Below are 9,880 nucleotides of genomic sequence, written 5' to 3' on the forward strand. Positions count from 1 at the left end.
AGGGAAATTAAATTACTTGACATATATTATACAAATAGTGAACATTACAATTGAAATTGAATTCCTGTGTATCTGTTAACAAAATGTGAGATAATTTCATTACTTCCCAGTGGCTTCCTAATTTTTTGTGTGACTTGTGCCAACACTGAAGCGGCATGGACTGAGAAAATCAATGGTAACAAATCCATCTGCTAGACATAAGCTTCCAATTGCAGAACAACAGAAAACTGGCAAATAGAAAGTGTGAGATGAGAACTTGGAACAGCAATATACAAACTCTGTCATTGTGTTAGTAATTCTTGTTGCACCCAAACTCCAATGCCAGTGTCTGGAAAGTATATCAGGGAAATCTTCTTACCTATAAATCAAGTACTATGACTCTTCCTTTTCTCCTCCATTTCCTTCTTCCATTCCCCCCTCCCTCTCTTTTCTTCCTCTTCTCTCCTTTGTACCCTCTCCTCTTTGTACTCACTCCTTCTCTCTTCTTCTTTCCATTCACACTTGCTATTGGAAAAATATTTTATTCTAACAAGTAAAACATGGAGAGAGTAGGTTTTGTTTGCAATAAAAAATGGTATAGATTAACAGGAGGCAAAATATTGTAATGGGGAAAAATAAGTAAGACTATCATATTGAGAGATTGTAGAATCCTACTTCTTTAAGGTAGCTTAGAGCCCTATTAGAATGTCCACATAAATAAGCACCCTTAGCAGTGAACTGAACAAAAACAAATAACACACTGTACGCTACTTTCCTTTGTGTCTAATTCCTTCTTTCTCTGAGTGAAACAAATCTTATTTCTTTGACTAACTTCTATTTTGCTCTCATTGTAAGTTCACTGCAATAAGAAGATGTGATACTTTGCCTTTCAGTAGCTCACAATGGAAACGTGAAAAAATAGACTTCCTGATACTGTGATTTTCTTTTTTATTAAAAAAACAGAAATATTTGCAGGTAGAGAATTTGTATTCATACAAAGACAGGCTGGCTCTTTGGAGAGATGAGGACTAAGGGAAAGTCCTACCAGGGAGAGTTCTCTGTATAAATCCTTTCAATTTTCTCCTTTTCATTCTTCACCAATTCTCCTGAGCCCCACAGTGTTGTTATTCCTGACCTGGCTTAGAGGCGTTTACAGACAAAATCAACTCAGCCAGGAAAAGCCTCTTATAAAACATCAGTGAGCCTTTCGGGTGATAACGTTTATTCTTCAATTTTCTTTACCCTCCCTCCCAGTTTTATAAGTATGTATCAGCATTTTAGTTTCAATAGTTGCAATGCAGTTTCCACTGAAAATAGAAAGGTGTGAACTAAATGTCTCCTTAGCATCTTTTCAGTTCTTTGTACCCACTTTTCTGGGAAAGAGTCAATATAAAATAGTTCTTTGTACCCACTTTTCTGGGAAAGAGTCAATATAAAATACCCAGCCATACGAATTTTAATGTTCATTCTCTTGCTAAGGAAATGAAATTGCATTCTATTTATAGTTATTGCCATCATTTTCGCCAGGTTATTGCTAGACCAAGATAACTATTGCAATTTCTGGTCCAATTTTAAAATATCATTTATCTAACCAAATAGATTTTTAAAAAGTAGAAGTGTACCTTATTTGGTATAACTAACAACACTCAGTCATTGGAAAATAGAAAATGTTTCTTCCCTTGAAACTGTATTCATCCCCATCCTCCCCATCCCACAATTTCTCTGCTGACTTTCAATTAGAGTTTTGAGAAGATAGGAGTATGCTGTACTCTCACTCCCTGGCGGACTTCAGGAGAAAACATAACAATGCAATGAGAGCAGGTGACAAGAAAACTATTCTCTCCTGTTCATGAAAACAGAAATGGCATCCTAGCAGACAATCACTAATGCAGTCTCTAATTCAACCTAAGCATCAATTGTGTAAAGCTTGATGAGAAGTCAACTCATGCTGCATAAAAGGGGAAAACCCTGACATATAGAAATAACAACTCCAAATATAAATATTTCTTGCTGTTCTAAGAAAAATGATACTAAAAACCTCAAGGTCACCAGCTCCTTAACTCAGTGTTTGAGGCTAAACTGAAGCCACTTCTGTGACTACTAGGCTACCAGGATTGCTTGCAGAACAGTGTGAGAGAGAGTAATAAACAGTAAATACATTTAAATCTAACAGTGCTGATCAGCTATACTCCAGAAAATGACTTAGCACCTTGGACTAAATGCAAATTTTTAAGAAAGACTTATTTATTTATATGGAAGGTAGAATCACAGCTAGAGGGAGAAACAGATACCTTCTTCCACCATTTCGCTCCCCAAATGGCCACAATGGATAGGCCACAGCCAAGGACAGGGAATTTTATCTGGATCTCACATGTAGGTAGCAGGAACTGAAGTATTTGGACCATCTTATCCTGCTTTCGCAAGTGCATTAGTGGTGTTCTCGATCAGAAATGGAACAGCCAGGACTCCAATCAGCCCCCATACAGAATGCCAGCATTGCAGGTGGTAGCTTTACACACTATGCCACAATGCTTGTCCCTTGAAGCTGTGGAATTAATAATTCAGGGATTCTAGACATTTCACTCTTCTGTTGACTGAATGCAGAACTCTTGGAAGAGTAAAATTCCACAAACATTGGGGAGAATAATTACCCTTAATAATTACCCTTAATTACCATATTATTACCAATGAATGAAATTCTCTGATAATTCATAATTAGGAATACGAACTAAGAGTCCCTCAAAAAGTAGAAATAAAAAAATAGATTAAAAGCAATAGAATGAAAGACAACTTTATTTTGGTACCAAAAATTGAAATCCACGCACATTTTTATAAATATTTTCCATGGACTTATTAAATATTCCCATATTTATTCTTACCTTTCCATCACAATAATGTTAGGTGTAGTTCCTATTCCCATCACGAGCGTTATGGTTTGATGTCCTGGCCATCAACTGTTCCCTTTGTTGCAAATTTCTTTCCAAAACATACTTCTTGTGCACAATTCTGTTTTCCTAAAAAAATGTGTGTAAGTCACAGTTCTGCAAACACTAATATTCATATGTATCATGAGATCTATTTAAGAAATTAGCTCACATGATTACAGTAGTTGATAAGTTCATAATCTACAGAGCTGTGTCCAAAGGCAGGAAGCTGCTTCCAAACTAGGCAGAGCAGATGTCTCTGCATAAAGGATATTAGAATAATGATGCATTGCTGAGGGAAAACCAGTTCTCAGATGTTCAGTTGGCTTAATGGAATCCATCCACATTATGTAGGGCAATCTGCCTGAATCTAGCTACGTACTTAAATGGTAATCTCCTCCCAAAGCACCCTCAGATAGACTCCCAGGCTAGTGTTTGTGTGTATCACTGGACACTTCCTGGCCCAATCAAGGTGTACATAAAATTAACTGTCATATTATATAAATCAGTTGTCAGGAAACTGTGAAAAGAGTCAGAAAGGAAATGTTTTGTTTTGTTGGTGATAGTCTCTTTAAACTACTCAATTCTGCTGCTGAAAGCAGCCTTATATAATATCCAAATAAGTAGGAATGATTGTGTCCCAAGAAATCTGTACTTAGAAAAACAGACCACCCACCAGATTCAGATGGCAGGCCATTAGTTTTGCTGTAATAATTTGTAACTCTTTAATTTAGAAATTGGCTAACTCTTCAATAACTAAAAAATAACATCCTTGGAGTAGGCTTTTAGCCTGGTGATTAAAATCCCCACTTGCCAAATTGAAGTTATTAAGTTCCACTCTTAGTCTAGCTCCTGACTCCAGCTTCCTGCAAATGAAGACCCTGGAAGAGAGTGGTGATGATTCTAGTAATTGGGTGCCTGCTACCCATATGAGAAACCCAGGTTGCCCTCCCAACTCCTGGCTCCTGATCCAGTCCAACCCCAGCAGCCATGGCTGTTTGGGGAATAAACCAGCAGATGGGGTTTCTCTCCACCTCATGACACACAGCCCCTTTCTGTCTATCATATAAAAAAAGAAAAGACCTTTCCTAACATTACTCCACACCACCATCCTAGCCTTTAATTTTCTATGTTTAGAATACCCTTTTGGTGCATTAATTTATAACTTTCAGGACCAGTGTCCTAAATTAATTTTGTTAATCGGCTTTGAATGTCTAGTAAACAGTAAAATAAGTTTAAGAATGCATCCATTTCTGAAGCCAGGTAGCTAAAATTCTGTTTAGGTAGGAAATATTTTTCGTCGATCATCAAGCTCATTGTCCCAGAACTGTTATTGTGCCATCCTGATTTGCTAGGATACAGCCTGTTTAAGGTTTAGATGATACAATTTTATCTCTTTTTAATGTTTGCAAACTATTGCCTGACAGTCAATGCCTTTTAACATAAGAATTCTCATGTTTATTGAGTTATTTACTGTGTGTTCATTTATCTGTATTTTTATACATTCCTTACAAATGAAGTATAGCTAACAGATTCACAACTTCCCCCAAAACCCTACCTTTGCAAAGGTGAAAAATAACCCAATCTCATCTCATTGCTAACAATAGATAACCTTCACTGAGCATTTTTAATGTACATATGCACCTTTAAGCACTATTTATATATTGACTAATTTAATACACATATTAATTTTTATAATTTGAATTATTTGTTTGCCTTCATTGTATAAATTTAAAAAAAAGTGATGAGAGCTTTTGTATCCTCACCTACAATATTAAACTGGTCATTCAAACTCAGAGTCTTTAAAACACTATGAGGGACTACTTCTTGCACATATCAAGTTTTCCAGGTAAAAAGATAAATCAAGTACTGATATTTAGATTTGTTCGAAAATGAAATTAACGTTGTATATACAAAAGATTTTGTACGATAGAAATGTGGGATACATATAAAACATGGACCACTTATAGTTTATTATGCAGTTAATCCTCCTGTCCTTACTCAGTTACTCAAAAAGTCATTTCTTTCAAAGACATATCCATGTGAGTTTCATTATACAACACTTGAGATGGAACATCATAGACTTTCAAAAAACTTTTTTTTTGAAATCTGGCTAATCCTCCGCCTGCGGCTCCGGCACCCTGGGTTCTAGTCCTGGTTGGGGTGCCAGATTCTGTCCCGGTTGCTCCTCTTCCAGTCCAGCTCTCTGCTGTGGCCCAGCAGTGCAGTGGAGGATGGCCAAGTACTTGGGCCCTGCACCCGCATGGGAGACCAGAAGGAAGCACCTGGCTCCTGGCTTCGGATCAGCGCAGCACGCTGGCCATAGCAGCCATTTGTGGGGGTGAACCAATGGAAGGAAGACCTTTGTCTCTGTCTCTCTCTCTCTCTCTCACTGTCTAACTCTGCCTGTCAAAAAAAAGAAATCTAAATTAAGAAAAAGTTATTTTCTATAGGGCTTTGTTTCCATTTAAACAACCATTATACTTGAATTAAATTCCTTTGAGAGTGTGGGCTGTGCAGAAGTGCAGTGATTCTAAATGACCAAGAAGACTCAGCTTATTCACTTGGTCATGCTTGTTTTTTTTGTTTGTTTGTTTGTTTGTTTGTTTTTTGTTTGTTTGTTTCTTTGTTTTTTTAAAGGCAGAGTGGACAGTGAGAGAGACAGACAGAGAGAAAGGTCTTCTTTTTTCCGTTGGTTCACCCCACAATGGCTGCTGCGGCCAGCCCAGCGCACCACGCTGATCTGAAGCCAGGAGCCAGGTGCTTCTCCTGGTCTCCCATGTGGGTACAGGGCCCAAGCACTTGGGCCATCCTCCACTGCACTCCCGGGCCACAGCAGAGAGCTGGACAGGAAGACCAACTGGGACAGAACCGGTGCCCGGACTAGAACCCGGGGTGCCAGAGCTGCAGGCGGAGGATTAGCCTATTGAGCCGTGGCCCCAGCCCATGCTCAGTTTTAAGTCAAAGAAAGTTGTGAGTCACATGAATGAAATGCTTTGCTTTGACTCTCTGAAGACAAAGGCATTCCTGATTTTTTTTTTCTTTAGTGCCACTAGCAATTAAATTCAGCAAAAACATGACATACTGTCCATGAGGTATCTCTTTTACCTAATCATCAGCAAAGCATAGGTTACAGGGTATCAACCAATCTTAAATCTTAGGCCCCTAACTACTGGGTACTAAATTTAAAACATGCATTTTCAGAATATTAATATTGGCACTTTGTAATTTGACAGAGTCTTTTATACAAAGATTTCAGGAAACTTAGAGTTACTAATTAAACTTATTTGGGGTTTAATTTCTTTTTAAATGTGTGGAGAGAATTTCATATTATATCTGATTATATATTAGTTATGCACAAATGATTCTTTAAAATTATAATTTGCTCTTTTGCTTAATTTAGAAAATAATTATGAGATCTATGACTAAACAGATAGATTACATTTTTAGCAAATTTTCCATGTGAATAAGTTAAATATTTGAAAATTCATCAGATGCAAATATGGATTATACCTCATAGGGTGGGAATAACCATGCTAGGCTTCAAATCCCAAGAACAACCATCATTTCCATTTCCTTAGTCACCCTCATTATGAGCCTTTTTAGGCTATATCAATCTATCTTGGGTTATACATTTTTATTGTTATTTCTCAGTCAAATATTACTGTAGATCAAGCATTGGCCCAAAAGTTAAGACACTTGCTTAGGATGTCCACATTCCACATCTGAGTGTCTGGTTCAAGTCCTAGCTCCTCCATTTCTGATCTACTTTCCTGCTAACAGGCATCCTGGGAAGCAGCAGATGATGGCTCAATTATTTTGCTCTTTGCCACTCACATGTGAGCACCAAATTGACATCTGGTTTCCTAGCCTCAGCCCAGCCTAGCCCTGGCTGTTTTGGATATTTGAGACATAAGCTTGTAGAAGGAATCTCTCTCTTTCTGACTCTCTTCCTGCTTTTAAATGTAATGACAATAAAAATGTAATTAAAAAATCTTGCTTGCTTGCTTCCTTCCTTTTTGCTTTATTAATTATTGTGACCTATTGTATCTAATGTGTTACTAAATTTATCCAAATAAAAAATAATTTCTTAAATGTATTGACATATTAAGCCTATGAGAAATATTTTTCAAGATTATGTTTTAGCAATACCCAACTTTAAACATACCTGCATATGAACTTTCTTGAACTCTATTAATATAATTTCTACCTTATTTTCAATTCTGGCGCATAAGTAGATGAGACCAAGCTATTATGATTTGTGTCATTGTTTGGGTGTCCTCCAAAGACCCTTGTGTTAAGAGCTTTATCATCAAAGTCTTATGTTAATGAGATCAGGATGGAATTTAATTCAATTTGACTGTGAGGCCTTGGATTAAGTTGTTAGGGTTGGACTTTACAAGGAGAGACTGCATACAGTTTGGATGACTTTCTGTCTCTCTGTGCTTCCAGAGATGTGATCTGCATATGCCACACCAAGGTGGTCAAACTAATAGGGCTTACCTGATCTTGGACTGCACACCTCTCAAATTTTGAGTAGAAAAAAGCATTCTTTCTTCCTAAGTGGTACTTCTCAAGAATTTGTCCAAGTAATGGAAAGCTGTCAGATACACAAATTTTTTTTTTTTTTAACTTTAAATCTCTTCAGTGCAGTGTACTGGTGGATTGACCTTTGAGAAGAGTCTTTATGTTTCTTTTCTCCAATGTGCGTGAAATAATAGAAGGCGTGTTCTATAGTTATAAGGAGGATGAAGTGAGGTGGTACATTGGGAGCATTGCCACAACTAACAATTACTGTTAGCGTCTCATTTTTTGGTAGTAACAGATCAGTTGAACTCATCTTCTTATCTTCTTACCACATACCAGTATTACAGTGATTGACACTTGATCTAATATTAATGCTGTTGTAGTCATTGGTGAGTTCACTCAGAACAATAATTTCAAGGAGAAATACTATGTGTTCACTACTTCAGTGCCTTCAATATTTGTTAGAAGATAGCATGAAATGACAATCAATGAATAGACATATTTGATGATTGACAAAAAACTGAATTAATAAGATACAAAATAGTTCTGAAGCCAACGTTGTGCTATAGTGGCTAAAGCCACTGCCTGCAGCTCCGTCATCCCATATAGGTTCCAGACTGAGTCTCAGCTACTATACTTCTGATCCAACTCTCTGCTAATGTGCCTGGGAAATCAGCAGAAGGTGGCCCAAGTGCTTGGGCCCCTGCCACACATGTGGGAGACATGGAAGAAGCTCCTGGATCCTGGCTCTAGACCTGCCCGGTTCTGGCCATTGTAGCCATTATTAGAATGAACCAACAGATGGAAGATCTCTCTGACATACATTCTCTCTCTCTCTCTCTCTCTAAGTTCTGACTTTAAAGAAATAAATAAATTTAAAGAAAAACAATATATAAGAACAAAAACAATAAAAGAAGCAAAATATAAAAGTGTAATTCCCTCTTATAGGCAGCAATACACTATAATATTAAAGTCATATTTAATTATCCAGCCATTTTTATCCTATAGTTATGATTCAGACTTTTTTTTAAAAAAATCATGGAGAAATGGAATTAAAAAGATCATTCTATTTTTAAAGTGTTTGAAAATTTGAATGTTTGCTATTTCCTCCTACAGCTTCCCCAAACTAAATTCACCACTGGATATCACCTAGAGGTAATGTATTAGTCTATTTTTCCCCACTGTAATAAAATACCTGAGATAACTAACTTGATAAACAAAAAGCATTTACTATGGTTTATGATTTGGAAATTACAAGATCCATGGGGCTCATCTGATAATGGCCTTAGAGCTGACAAAGTCTTGAGGTAGTGCAAAGAGGACACCACATGACAAAAGACAAGGGGTATGATGTCTGTGTCTATGCTTCTGCTTATGAAACCACGGGGATACAATTGTAGTGGCTTCACTCTGATGAATTTATCTAACCCTTATCATGTCCAAAAAGTTTCTACCTATAAATGTCATAGTCAGATTAACTTCTACTCTTTTAATACCTCAAACAGGGATCAAATTTCAACACATTATATCATGGAAAGCCCTCAAACCATTGCCAAACCACGGAAGAAACAGACTTACTCTCTACCTGAGTCAAGCAGAGTATTTGGAATGGTCATGATGATTCTCCTCCCTACCTTGGGGGGTCTTGCTGCCAAGAAGACCTAGATAACTGGGGTTTCAATGAATGCCCATTTTAGCCACAAAGGGAAGGATTCCTTATCTTCTCTCCTACAATTTTCACCTTCTGTAGTACCAGATAGTTCCTTATTTTTTGTATTGATAGTCATGTTTATTTATTTTTTAAAGATTTTATTTATTTATTTGAGAGGTAGAGTTACAGACAGTGAGAGGGAGATACAGAGAGAAGGGTCTTCTTTCCATTGGTTCACTCCCCAGCTGGCAGCAACGGCCAGAGCTGTGCTGATCTGAAGCCAGGAGTCAGGTCTTCCTGGACTCCCACGCGGGTGTAGGGGCCCAAGGACTTGGGTCATCTTCTACTGCTTTCCCAGGCCATAGCAGAGAACTGGATTGGAAGGGGAGCAGCCGAGACTAGAACTGGTGCCCATGTGGGATGCTGGCGCTGCAGGCAGAGGATTAACCTACTGCGACATGGCATTGGCCCCCAATAGTCATGTTTATCTGTCATACTTGAGCTTGATAATTAACTCTCTTCCATGAGCAAGTTGGAAAAACTGTTTTTTTAGTCTTCTTCCCTAAATTAAAAAAAAAAAAAAAAAAACTTTCTCCCTCATGTTCCATTTTTCCCTGACTTCAGTGATCAGCTAAAAATGACATCAAAGCTCACTGAATCTTCTTCTCTGATGCCTATAAGGCTGAACTTCACCTGATTTAATCTACTTTACTCAACTTCCTCAAACAGTTGTCCAAAGGTGCTTAATTTTACCCTCCTGGGGAACTGTAAACATTGGATTAGCAGCTGCAGTGATCTT

The sequence above is a fragment of the Oryctolagus cuniculus genome, chromosome 1 (genome assembly GCF_051225735.1).
Source record: "Oryctolagus cuniculus isolate XC-2025 breed Fujian yellow rabbit chromosome 1, ASM5122573v1, whole genome shotgun sequence".
NCBI classification, from domain to species: Eukaryota; Metazoa; Chordata; class Mammalia; order Lagomorpha; family Leporidae; genus Oryctolagus; species Oryctolagus cuniculus.